Raw genomic sequence first — 14,554 nt, 5'->3', positions numbered from 1 at the left:
TTAACCCTTTCATATTCTTATCCTAAGATCGAACAACTAAATAAATTCACACTTTATACAAATAAACTAATTACTTTTCAAGAGTTCCAAAAAATGCACAAAGTCACAAACTGAACTGAATAACTCAATGTGAAGTTTTCTACATTTTTACCACAAAGAAATATTCCCTTTTAGACATCTTGAGTTGATAAGTAACTTAGTTTAACACACTGAATTTTACCATAGCTTTGTACATTCCTCATGCAATTAAGTAAAGTTCACCCTCTTTAAATACTACAGTGAGTCCCTCCCTAACAACAAATATACCTATTGAAATTTAGCCATGTTGCTTCCTCAATATGATACACTTTCATGTAGTTAGCTCTTGTATAGTGCATCGTTTATGCTCAACTAACTGCATTTATCATGTCTTCAATTCAAATTCTTAATTCAACAGACTCGCTTCTCTAACTAATTCTTAACTAAAACTATATTATTCTAATTCTGACTCAAAAGAGTAAAATGCCCGGATAGTCCATGTGGTTTGTAAAGTAACGCCTATAGTCCCCAACTTTTGTAAATTACACCGGTTCTCCCTGTAGTTTGACAGTTTGTTACTCGGATGCTCCCTGGAGTGAATGGGGGTCAGTTTTCTCAGTTAAGTAGGTGTGAAATGACTATAATACCGTTAATATAAAATAAAATAAAATAATCAAGTATTAAATAAATAAAACATGTATGTATATACACACACTTACTGACACTTATATATCTTTCTCTTTCTACTCTCTCTTTCTATCACTAAAAACCACCATCACCATCACCTCCACCGCCGCCATCACCACTCCCCACCACCGCCATCCCCTTCCACCACCACACGCTCCGCCTCCTAACCCCATACCTGCCTCCACCATCAACCATCAACCACCCATCCCCAAATCAACCACCCCCATCCACCTCACCCTGTCGCCTTCACCAACCCCACCACCCTCCACCACCGATCGTACACATAATCTAAAACCGATTTCAAGATTAAGCTCCTAGCACCTGCGAATTTCAAATTTTGTATAATTTTATACAACTTTTATGAAAATGAAAATTTGTCAGAATTTAGGGTTTATTGAGGTTCAATTAAATTAGGGCAAACTGATTTACCTTGTGAAACGGCTACGACGGTTTTTTTGGATCATCGGAGTTGTTAACTCTCACACGTCTGAGCCTCTTTTTGTTCTGTGTTTGTCTAATTTGTCCATTAATTATGGAGGTGCACGATTGGGGTTGGGGGGGGGGGTTGTGGTGCTCTGTGATTTGCAGGTTGCACACCGATGGAAGTCTGATTTGCAGGTTCAGGAGGTGTGCTAGGTGGAGTTGAACGTGATGCGAAGGGTGACAGCTCTAACTTAACGGAGAAAACTATCCCCCATCGATTTCAGAGGTGATGAACTAGGGTTCGATAATGGCTGGCGAACTCGTTCTTCCGGTGACTTAGGTAGTGTCGCCGGCAAGAAGGTGGGGTTAATGGTGTGCTAGATGGAGAAGAAAGGGTGAGGTTGAAGATGTTGTTTTGGTGGGTCCCACAACTATTTATTAATGGATTTCTTTTAATGTTTTAAACTTTGTTTTAATAAGTAAGGAGTAATTTTGTCATTTTACATAGATTTAACTGAGAAAACTAACGGACATCCACTCCAGGGACTATCCGAGTAACAAACTGTCAAACCACAGGGAGCACCGGTGTAATTTCCAAAAGTTGGGGACTATAGGTGTTATTTTACAAAACCACAGGGACTATCCATGCATTTTACTCAACTCATAATAAAGCAAACTTAAGCATTCCTATGTTGTGTAGCTAGTAGCTTTTTTAAGCATGGTTGTAAAAATCCCGACTAGCATCCGATCAGTCACCGATTGATCGCTAGTTGAAGGTTCACCGAGTATTTTATCTCTAATCGTCCAATTAATCCAATTAATCGCTAGACAGTCAAAGGCGGCCCTAGGCGGTCCTAATCAACCAAAAATTGATGGTTCCAGCCAATTACCGGCCAAATTCTAGCCATTTTCTAGTCAAACCTTGAAAATTTCGGTGATTAATCTTGTCTACCTAAAGAAATAAGTTGACGAGGGATTAAACCTTGTCTTGCTAAAAATATTATCCATAAAAATGTGTGTGTATATATAAAAAACTAAATAGTAAATATATAAATCCCAATCCGATTAATCGATAGTCCGTACCTCACCAGCTTCACCAGCTGACTAGCGCCTAGCGATTCTTACAACAATGATTTCATAGTATACCTAGCGATTGCTGAGTTTGGTAGTTAGTTAGCTAAGTTTGCAAATGATAATTAATCTTTGACCAAATACTTAAAGCTGAGCATGTATATTTTAAGAATTTGCAACTTAAACACATTTCACAGTATACTTAGCTTTCTCCCTCTAGATTAATATTCTTAGATTTTAGCTTATAAGGGCTCAATAAGTGACCTGCAGGTTGATCCCTATATAGCATCTATAGTCAAATGAGCCTATACATGTTAATCTATCATGTGCATAGAATCAATCTACAAGACACTCAAAATGTACAAACTACAAAATACCATCAAATTAGCATCTGTAACCAAGATAAAAATAGCCAAAATAGGAACTTCATCAGTTTACCAAATCGCATGGGACTTCAAACCTACATCAACTTCCATGAACAAACAACAACGCCAAACACCAACAAAACCCATAGCCTTACCCGGTAATCATCTTCCCAGCCCCTTCACCCGTAAGAATCTCCAACAACAACGAATGATCCAACCGCCCATCAATAATACGCGCAGTCTTCACCCCTTTCCCAAATGCCTTCACACAACAACTCACTTTCGGAATCATCCCACCCGCAATCTTCCCATCATCTATCATCCTCCTCACCCCACCCACATCAATCTCCTTAACCAAACTCCCCGGATCATCCTTATCCCCCAATATCCCTGCCACATCCGTCAACAACAACTTCTCCGCCCCCAATGCCACCGCCAGCTCCCCTGTAGCCGTGTCCGCATTAATATTATAACTTTGCCCCGTCCCATCCGCTGCCACCGAAGCAATAACCGGTATATACCCGTCCTTCACCAACGGTTCCAACACCGACGTATCCACACTCGTAATTTCTCCAACAAAGCACAGCAGTAAATATCCGCCCATCTATTCCACACAACCCGCCCGCTTTATTACAACCCAACCAAATGCTTATTCACCTTACCCACCAAAACCATGGACACAATCTCCATCGTTGACACATCAGTCACCCTCAACCCGAAAAAACTCGACTGAATCCCCAACCGGTTCAGCCACTGGTTAATCTCAGGTCCCCCACCATGAACAAACACAATACGGAGGCCAATGCAGGAGAGTAGAACAAGATCGGCTATTACGGAGGCTTGCAGGGCTTTTGATTTCATGGCGGCGCCGCCGTATTTGACCACCACAGTTTTGCCACGGAACCTTTGGATGAATGGGAGGGCTTCTGAGAGGATTTTGACTCGGGTGTTGTTGTGAGGGTTTGTGTTAGTGTTTGTTGAGATGATGATGATTTGATAAAAATCTTGAGGGTTTTGTGGATTGAAGGGCCGAAGAGAAGGGTTTTTTGTCGTGATTACTTTAAAAAAACAATAAGAAGAATTAATATTACAACAGGAAATGGTAAGAATTTTATTAATGGGAACCAAGAAGGAGATGAGAAGCAGAGGATTACAAATGAAATGGGAAAAAGAAAGTAACAAAGAAGGTGGGAAAGAGAAACCAATAACTAATTTCATCATGCATGCTCACACACTCCTTGCTCACCCTTATTTAACCTTGCTGCATAAGTTCGTTGTAACAAACTACTAATGTGGCTAAATCTAGTCCCTTAATCTTTCTGGCACCTTTTTAATACGTGAGCTTCTTTTTAAATCAGGCTGGAACATTGAGTCATTCTCTGTTATTGGATTGTTTGGGCCCAAAGTGTTCACAACATTATTGCTGCAGACATGGTAGTGTTGTGGGGAAATTTGCAGGCGGGGCGAGGGTTTTTCAGTGTGTGACTGTTCTCCTAGTTAAACGCCTTCTTAGCAAATTATCGAAACCAACCTGTGCACCTGTAACCGGAAGAAGTGAACTGAAGTGTAAATTTGGTTTTTGTTTCAGTTCCTAACAGTATCCCAATTGTGAATTCGGTTTGGTTAAACAAAGTTTTAATTCGGACTGGTTCGGTTTTCGATTAAGGCCAACAAAATTCAAAAGCAAATAAACCCATATCCAAATCGATGGACATCCCTATCGTTACGCAAGATGTTGGAACCTTTTAGGTTGCTCAGGCTGAACTTAGAAAGCGTCTAAGTGTCACATGAAGGTTCGAAAGTTTAACTCTGTGACACTAAGCTCAACAACATAAGTTTGTTTTTTTATATAAAGCTACAATTTTACCAAGTATAAATCAAAGCTTCATATTAACTCTTCAACTCTGTCATTCAATAGGTTTGGGTGCATGCCTAATGAGATGGGGCAAACTTTCCACCCACCCAATCATATTGTGCCATGTCATTTCCGCTCTCATTCTCCCCTCTTGGCCAAAAAAACATAGGGGTTGGTTTCCCCCAAACCATTTAAAAAACACAAAACATCATTGGTTGAATGCTAGTGGGCCCCACCCAACATGCATGTCCAACGTTCCCCTTCTCCCTTCCCGCATGCGGCAAGCATCCCCCGGAAAGTCTCCACCCCGCGCGGCAAATCATGGTGGTGGCGGTGTTTGCCAATCGGTAAAGGGCTTGCCGCGACCACCCCGTACACCCTTAGGCAACTTGTTATGAAGCCAAGTGGGGCTAACTTACTTGGTAGAGGTTCTTGACTCTTAGTAGGGTGCATTATTGTAAATATAGGGGTTTGGGAATAGTAAGATTAGCCGTTCTAAATGTTAATGTATACTATAAAAGTTAAAGATGTAATGAATCATTTTAACTTCTAATGATTCCATTCTTATAGTAATGAAAAGCTTATATCAAATTTAAAATACACCTTATTACATTTTTTAAGTGGCAATATATTATACTAATTAGGTCAAACGTCCGGGTCAAGTCGCGGGTCAGAACAGGTTCGGGTTAGAATGAGATCGGGTCAGAACGGGTTCAGGTTAGAACAGGATCGGGTCAGAATGGGTTCGGATCACAGCAAATCTAATTTGGTTTGGGTTAAAATTGAACAAAATAAGTTTAGGTTAAAACAGGTTCTGATCAAAATAGTGCAAATTAAAAAAGGTTATGACCAAAATGAGTTCAGGTTGATACGAGGTTGTTTAAAAAATATCAAATGCTTTTTTTACCATTTTCTCTATCATAATTTTATAAATATTTATTATTCCACTAGCCATTGATTGATGCTATTGGAGTACTGGGTGATATTATATAAATGCCACATGTATATTTTTGTAATATGTTACACCAACTTTGGAGGTGGAGACGATTGTGGATATTTTGGTTACAACAATGATTGATGGTGGTTGGTGGTTTCAATTGCGTTAATTGGTGGTGGTTGCGGCAACGTTGGTTAGTGGTGATTGATGCGATGTTGATTGGCGGTGCTTGTGGTTATGGTGGTGTGTTTGTAGGGGTGGTTGGTAGGCGGTAGTACATTGAAGCTAGAGTTGAGGTGGTGGTCCGTCGAAGTTGATGTTTGTCATGAAACGTATAACCAACAATCTCACGTGATTTTATCATCTAAGATGTCGTCGACGCGTTCTTACTTGTTCTAACACGTCTGAATCCGATCCGTTATAGTATGTTCTAATCCGTTTGAACCCGTTCTAATATTCAAATAGGTTTTACGTCGCCCATTCTAACCCATTCCATGCAATCTAATGTTGCTGCCTATTTTAGCCCAAAATATAAAATTTCTTGCCCAAACAAACATGTTTCCACTACTCAAGGTCAATAAGCCAGGACTAATATTTGGTTTAAATAACCGGGCAAGTATCACCTAATACCATACATGTTTGAACCTGTGAAAAATATATAATTTATATCATATACGGTATTCTAGAATTACGGGTTCAAGTTTTCCTACCATCACCAGCTAAACATGCTCTTGAAGTCAAATAATCAACTTCATTTACATAATTTTTTTTAAAGAATGGGTTATCTAATTCTAAACTTACATCGAATGACGTTGGTCTTCAATCCGGGACCGTATCATGTCCAAATGGCGTTTTGGTGAAAATACACTTATTGATAGCAAAGCTGAAATCCCATAATTTGGAATAGCTTGTTTGGTGTTTAAGGGACATGATTACAAATCGAGTATCTAACTGAGATTGCCACTGGTGTGTCATTACAGTTCACCCGACTATGATTATGGATCACATAAGACATGACTTAAATCGAATTGATGATAGTAAAGTTGGTTGCACAACAAAAAAGTGATTATCTCAATGTGCATGATTCCATAATTATCTCTTAATAAACTAAAAAAATAGATATAAATATATAAAACATCTTCTAAAACAACTAACTAGTGGTTATCTCAATGTACAATCAATCAAATAAACAAACACCTTAAAATCAGCATCGTGAATGAAAAAACATGTTTTTTAAACTGGGCACGCCACACAATACAACCATTGACATCTGTGATTAGTTACCATTTTGTCCAATGCACACACTTCAAAGCTCAAATCAGAGCACTAAAATTACCACTTTTTCCTCATGCTCTACGGTTTCTATGTATCTTTTAATACTAAGGCTGGCTGAAGAGTGTGGTATAAAGCTCCTTATTACGCCACATCAGCGTCATGTCACATAAGGAGTTTTAAAGCCCCTCCCTTTAACTTGCATGCAATGGTTTAAAGCCCATTTAAAACCCTCTATTAAACAAAATAAAAAAATAAAGAGAAGAGATTTGATTGGTTGAAAAGAATGTGCCCCACCTTCAAAGCCATTTTCTGGTCGTTAGCGTGCTGGCGGACAAGGGGTAGCGCCCCCTTGGTAACATGCAGGGGAAGGGGGAGGGCGCCAAAGGGAGCCAAACTTGGTGATGTGGCGTGGTGGTGCGAGGCCACACCCCTGGCCTAAAAGGATCTAACCTATAAATATTTTGAGAAAAAGACAAATACAATCCTGTTGGATGTTGGAAATGGAAACCTTGATAATATCCTTTGAACCATTTTCATGTTCCTTGTTTCAACAAGATCGACATCCTTGAAAAGCAATCAAAGCAAAAACAAGATTCACAGACAGACAGACACTCATCATTGATGTTTAAGCACACAGACAAAGCATCAAAAGCATTATTCCCTTTATTAAATCTTCATTCTTTTCATGCTTTAGGAAGCATTTCAACTTTGAAGTGTTCTTGATCAACATCCAATCCAATGGTATGTCAAACTACCATTCTGGTTGTTTTTTTAGGGTAATTTAAGGTCAGAAGTTTAAAGTTATTCCATTTCAAACCTAATTAAACAATGGCTGAAATTAGAGTTAAAAAGATTAGAAATGTACCAATTGTTGTAACTCTCCTTATCCTCCTGATATGTTTCCTAATAAACCCAAATCATCATCATCATCACCATTATCGTCTTCACCTTCTAAGCACCAAAAACATGCCCAAGAAAAACTTGATAAGAAACCCTCATGTGGATCCTTAAAGTCAGAAGAGTTAATTACACAGATTGACCCTGTGCTTTATAGCTAGCTTCACCTTTGGGTACTAACTTTTTTTTAACAGGTTTAGGTTTTATGGTTTCAATTTTGTAACATCTTTAGGTACTAACACTAAAATTATCAATATAATGACTAAAATACCCTTCCAGTTTTTTTAATTTTATCAATGTAACACCTTTGGGTACTAACACCTAATTTTATTTAAGTTTAAATCAAGTTTACAAAATCTATTTTTTTTATTTTCATCTTTTTATTATATCTCTTAATTAACATAAAATGTCACACCCCCAAAATCTACGTGCGGAGTACCACTGCTTGGAGGCGTGACATGACCAGTATCAAGCCACCAATCATATTGAACATATAAGTAAATAGTAAAAGTCATTCATCAATACGAAAGGTGTTTTCAAAACAAAACATAGTCAAATGTGTAGCGGAAGCAATACTGTAAAAACCCAACATAAGTATTAAGTTGAAATGTCATAAAAGTGTTTATCATAACATCCACCATCTGTGCCCACAACGACCGCGCCTCCCGTGCAAGCTCCATGGGTACCTATGGTCCTGCAAGGCATGTAACAGAGACTCAACAACTAGTTGAGCGAGTTCACAGTAAGTAAGTTCGTAATAGTAGGTCCGTTGCATCACCATGCGTTATTAACTAAGTCAATTGTATGTTCATTTAGTGGGGGGCTTCCCATGAGTGTATGTACTAGACTGGGTATAACCATAAGTGTTCTTCTAATCCCGAGAACAGTAGTACGTACAAGGTTTACGTAGGTTTTACGTAAGTGTCCTTCTCAACCCGAGGACAGTGGTACGCGGGGGTTTACGTAGGTTTTACGTAAGTGCCTGTCACAACCCGAGGCAGTAGTGAATATAAGTTTACGTAGGTTTTACGTAAGTGTCCTTTGCATCCTTAGGACAGTGATAAGTACAAGTATACGTAGGTTTTACGTATGGGTCCTTCGCATCCGAGGACGATGGTAGTTAGTCTAGTAACAGTGTAAGTACAAGTAATCGTTCAACCCCATTATTCAAACCCATTCCCTACCCCGGGAATCCCATGCCTTGGTAAGAGTGTGAACTCACCTTGGTTTGCTCGGCAGATTACACGAAAAGTTACTTGAACTAAGAGTGGTCAACCACGTCCTAACAGGGTTACCATATAAGTCAGGTCTCGGTTCAAGTAATGCACATAATTTTCACACAAGTTAACATGTTACGAGCACGTATAGATCATGGCAACACTTTAACAGATAATTACATAACATAATCACTCTTGTACGATTCAAGGGATTGGGCTCGCACAAGTCTAACCGCCTTGTGCGATTCACCCTTAGAAGCCCAATAGTACCCGGCCCAAATTAAGCATAAACAGTCCAACATGTAACGGCCCAAACAAATAAACATCGGTCTTGTGCGACTGAAAGTGTCTTGTGCGACTGAGGACATCTTGTGCGTCTGGCACTTGTGCGATCCAGTTGGGTTGTGCGAGTGAATATTGGGCTTTCAGGCCCAACAGTCCAAATGTTTGTGTGTGGCCCAAGATCTTGTGCGATCGGCACCATCTTGTGCGATCCACCAGACCTTGTGCGATCATGCATAAATAAACAGTACTAGGTGCCTTATGTGATTGTACCCTGTCTTGTGCGATGTACTTGTGCGAGATCAGGTCTTGTGTGACCTGATCTTGTGCGACCGAGAGGGAGCTTGTGCGATCTGTTTTAATAGCCGGATATTATGCTATTCGGTTAGCATCATTCAAGAGTTTCCTTCTTTACACTTTATCAATTAACAAATTTCCAATTATCCGTTTAACATACAATTGATCAAACTGAGCATATTCTAATAAATTCTCATGAACCCTAATAATCATAGTTATGAGCAATAATCAAACATTCAATCTGGATCATTAGGCTAGCAACTTTTATATCAACATGCAATACTAATCATCCTACAACCACAGCCGATTATATATATATATATATATATATATCCGATTCTAAATCTAGATCATTAGTTGCATCATATGTTTTGACAACCCTATATCGATCAATAATATCATACATGTGAGCCGCCTATCATCTATTCATAACATAAATCAATCGTATCTCATCCGTAAAGCATCACGAAGGAACATATGAATCACAACATCATACAATTAATAATTAAAGTACTAACCGATTAGGAGGATCAAATAGAAAGGGTGATCCGAACCCAAGAAATCTTCGATGGGAAGTGAGGGGTGTGTGTGGCTGCCGTCGGGTTCGTGAGGGAGAGAGAGAAGAGTAGGGTTTGTAAACTTGTGTGATTAGGTAAAGTGTGGAATTTATACCCACACTCTAGGTGTTGTGCGATTAATAGAGTGGGTCGAACCCTCCTAATGGGCTCCCCTTTATGGGTTTCGAGTACAACAAGTGTAGTCCGAATAGACTTGTGCGATCGACCAAGCATTGTGTGATCAGTTTATATTTGTGTGATAATAGTACATACATACATTACACAAAACACATAACATTTCATTAATCAATCAGTTCACATAGTCACATAGTGTTCACATTCGTTACATCGAAGCACACAACAAGAGGTTTGAAATACGATTTGTCACATTATCCCCAAGTTGAAAGAAATTTCGTCCCGAAATTTGGTACGTACTTACTGAGGAAGCTAGTTAAGTTGAATGGTTTTCCTGGGGTGTCACATCCTCCCCCCGTTGATCTGGAATTTCGTCCCGAAATTCCGTGGTAGCTTCAGCCTCAGTAGTGGTTGTACTGTTTACGAACAATTGGGGATACTTTTCTTTCATTTGGTCTTCGCGTTCCCAGGTGAACTCTGGGCCACGACGGGAGTTCCAACGAACCCGAACAAGAGGTATTCTGGTGTGCTTGAGGACCTTAACATCCCGGTCCTTGATTTCGACTGGTTCCTCGACGAATCGCAACTATTCGTCGATAGTGAGCTCCTTCAAAGGAACTATGAGGGTCTCATCTGACAGACACTTCTTCAGATTCGACACGTGGAAGACGTTGTGAACTGCACCGAGTTCTGCTGGTAGGTTTAGCCTGTAGGCTACCTTGCCTATTCTTTCTATGATTTCGAACGGTACGACATACCGCGGATTGAGTTTGCCCCGTTTGCCAAAACGAACCACACCCTTCCAGGGTGAGACTTTAAGTAGCACTCGATCCCCAACTTGGAACTTGAGCGGTTTCTTGCGCTTATCAGCGTAACTTTTCTGACGGTCACGAGCCGCCGCCATGCGTTGCCGTGTCTGTGCAATCCGTTCAGTAGCATCAACTACCATTTCTGGACCTGTGATTTGACTATCCCCCACCTCTGCCCAACAGAGAGGTGACCGGCATTTACGTCCGTACAATGCCTCGAATGGAGCGGCTTGAATGCTGGTGTGGTAACTGTTATTATACGAAAACTCCACCAAAGGGAGATGTTTTTCCCAGCTGCTGCCGAAATCGATAATACATGCCCGAAGCATGTCTTCTAGGGTTTGAATCGTGTGCTCAGACTGCCCATCCGTCTGAGGGTGATAAGCTGTGCTCATGTCTAATCGAGAGCCAAAAGATTTGTGCATCGCTTGCCACAGTTCTGAAGTGAAACGTGCATCACGATCCGAAATAATGGAGGTTGGCACTCCGTGCCTTGAGACAACTTCCATGAGATATATGTCTGCTAGAGTGGAGAACTTATCCGTTTCCTTGATGGCCAAGAAGTGAGCAGACTTTGTGAGTTGATCCATGATCACCCAAATAGTATCGTTCCCACGCTGAGATCTACGTAGGCCAGTAACAAAATCCATGGAAATTTCCTCCCATTTCCATTGTGGTATTTTGGGTTGCTGAAGTAGGCCTAATGGTTTCTGGTATTCCGACTTGACTCTTGTTGGATCTGAGTTTGATTTTGATTGTATTTTGTGTTTGAAAATGAGATGAAAGTGGATGAGTGTGCAGCGGAATTAAGATGAAAACAAACTTTGCATACAATCAAACGAGAGTAATACTTTGATCAAACATCTTTACACAATGAACCGAAAGATTGAATTTATTTCAACAACGATTACAATGATTGATGAATGAATGCAAACTCCCCCTCAGCTAGAGCTCAGTTGTTTGTTCGTGCAAAGAAGACAAATGATGCAAAAGAGCTAATAGAACAGTACAAAGTACTGAACTATTTATAGGCACTTGCAAACTACTGAGCATCTTAGCTGACGTCACCATGAAAGTGACATCTAACCTCCTAACAAACTCTAACCTCTGATCTATACAGACACTGCTTGTGTTAGCTACTGCTAATACATTCTATTACAAAACAGACTTTAGAACAGCTGCTGCAACCTTCTACTGCTGTGAACCCAGCAGCACTTGTCCGGATCAGCAGTGCTTGACTCAAAGCAGTAGATTGAATCAGCAGGACTTTAGTCTTCCATCAGATCTTTTACTTGAGCAGCAGTTGTAGGTCAGCACTTTGCAAGATCAGCATATAGGAGGTCATTAGTTGTTGTAATCACTTTCAAGGGGAGAGACTTGTATGTAAACATCTGCTTATTCTGGATCCACTGCTCTGATCCAGTTTTGGCTTTAATTATCTGTTCCTCTGATAGGGTTCAATCCCAACAATCTCCCCCTGGAACAGATAATGCCAAAACTCTTCATTATTGTGGACATTTTATTGCCTCATTAACAGCTCCCTTATCTGACCTTTAAATTGTAGTTCAAAGTCAAGGGCATCTGTGTCTTCATCATCCCTGCTAAGTGGAAGATCAAGGAGATCCTGCAAATCTTCAAGACTCAGGCCAAGAGCTTGTTCCCTTGATATTTTCTTCACTTCTCCACCAGACCTGATCAAAGTCAATACGCAGGTCTGTTTGTCAGTTTCCCACTTTTGTATTTTTGAGCCTGGTGGGTTTCTTGGGAGATGTTTATTAGCAGAGGTATTTGGTGAGACTGGCCTATTCATTACTGACTGAGCAGTATTTGCAGTTTGACCCAAGCCAAGAGATTCTATGAACATTTTCTTTATGCCTTCTTTTACAAGGTCATCTCCTTTTATCATCTCTTGGATGGTTTCATCTCTCAACTGTTTGTGTATCCTTCTTTTATAGATGGCATTACCAGTTGGAGCAGTGGCTCTCCTGATTTGCAGCTTTGATGGTCTTTTTGAAACCGCTGCTTCAGGATAGTCAGGTTTTTGAGGAACTTTTGGATCTTTCTTTCTTAATTCCTCCAACCTTTTGTAGGTTGTCCTGACCACATCTTCTTTCCATCTTGCAATTTGTCTTTTGTTACCATATTCAACAGCAACCATTCTTCTCTCATTCTTTTCAGTTCTACCTGTTTGTCAGGTATATTCTTTCTAAACTTTGCCCCGTCAGGAGGAGTGTGAGTGACTTTCCCTTTTATCATGTCTTGAATTCTTGCTGCTTCATCTTCAAGCTCAGGAACAGTCCACTCTTTGTACATGTATCTCTCTCCTTTGTACTTCTTGTGAGCCATGATGCTTTCAATGTAGACTTTCTTCAAAGTTTCAGCTGCTCTTTCTGAAATTTGTTGACTGACATTTTTTGCAAATCGTTCAAGGGAGCTGACTTGTGTGAGCAGATATTGGTAGTATCTAGAAATTTCTTTGTCAGATTTCCCTTGTGTGTTTCTTTTCGAGATATCCTCTGCTTGCTTGGCCTTTATCTTCAAATATTCATCAACATTTTTGGGCCAGGAATATCCTTTTATTGATGGCAAACTCCTTTTGGCAGGGTCATCCTCGTAATAAAAAGATTTTATTTCTTCTCTAACAGCTTCTAGTTCAAGAGGAAATTGAACACCTACAGGAGGTAAGGGCTTGTGCATTGGAACTGAAGAAAGAGGAACTGGTTTTGGTATTGTGACAAGAGCTAAAGATTTTGAAGAAGTTTTGGATGGTGAAGTGACATCGTCTTTAAGAATTAGCCTTCTCCTCTTTATTTGAGGAGGGACTGATGATGTTTTGGATGGAATGGTGGTTGTAGTGGCAGTGGTTTGTGATAGACTAACAGTTGTTGAAACAACTGGTGTTCCAACCACTGTTGTCTTTACAGCAGATGTTATAACAGCTGCTGTCTTCTGCCTTTTGGCAGGAGGTGATTTTGTTTTTGGTGGTGATGGTGGTAAGGCAGTGGATGTAGTGTGTGTTGAAGTGGATACAGCAGGAGTTACAACAGCTGTTTTAGGTGGTGGTTTTGGAGCAGACTTTGAACGTCTGGTTGGAATGGATTTGGGTAGCCTGATTCTTCTTGTAGGCTTCTTCTTTTCATCAATAAGATTTTCATCATCTCTTGACCCTGAAGTACCCTGATCCGGATAATCCACCCTGGCTTTCTTTTTGGCCTCTCTATCCCTTTTTACACATGCAACTGCTTCTGCAAGTGCATTTGTAGTCACATCAATTTTCTTGCTCCCATCTGGCAAAGGGATCTTTTTGGTCATGTTTGAATTTTCTGGTGCAAGGTAAAGACCATCCTCTATTCCCTTTCTTCTCCATTCCTGAATTTTCTCCCCCTTTTTGGCATTATCTTCGGGAAGTTTATCAATGAAGAAAACTGGTGGGTGAGCAGTGCCAGTGGTGTGCAGGATCTGAGATTTGAGAGCCTTTAGATCTGCCTGGGTGTTTTTGAACCTTGACTCCATTACATTTCGCATCTGTTGAACATGTTTTTCATGTTGCTAATCTGCTATTTGTGCTTGATGATGGAGAAAAGGTTGAAATAGAGTCCAGAGCTCATTTGTAGCAGATGCCTGGGGTGGAGCAGGTGCTTGAGGTGGAACAGCAGTGGATTGTACCTTTTGTACTTGTAACAACTGTTGTAGCATATCTTTGAGTTCTGCAACAGAGTTATCAAGTTT

The 14,554-nt window shown here is 40.2% G+C and overlaps 1 pseudogene; it reads right to left on the bottom strand.

The window, feature by feature from the left end:
• Positions 1-2,389: 2,389 nt before the first annotated feature.
• LOC118484066 lies at positions 2,390-3,785 on the bottom strand (annotated as a pseudogene).
• Between the last annotated feature and the right edge of the window lie 10,769 nt (positions 3,786-14,554).

This window comes from Helianthus annuus, chromosome 11, assembly GCF_002127325.2.
Source record: "Helianthus annuus cultivar XRQ/B chromosome 11, HanXRQr2.0-SUNRISE, whole genome shotgun sequence".
Classification (NCBI taxonomy): Eukaryota; Viridiplantae; Streptophyta; class Magnoliopsida; order Asterales; family Asteraceae; genus Helianthus; species Helianthus annuus.
Note: the sequence above shows the minus strand (reverse complement) of the source record. Positions and strands in the feature narration are given on the sequence as shown.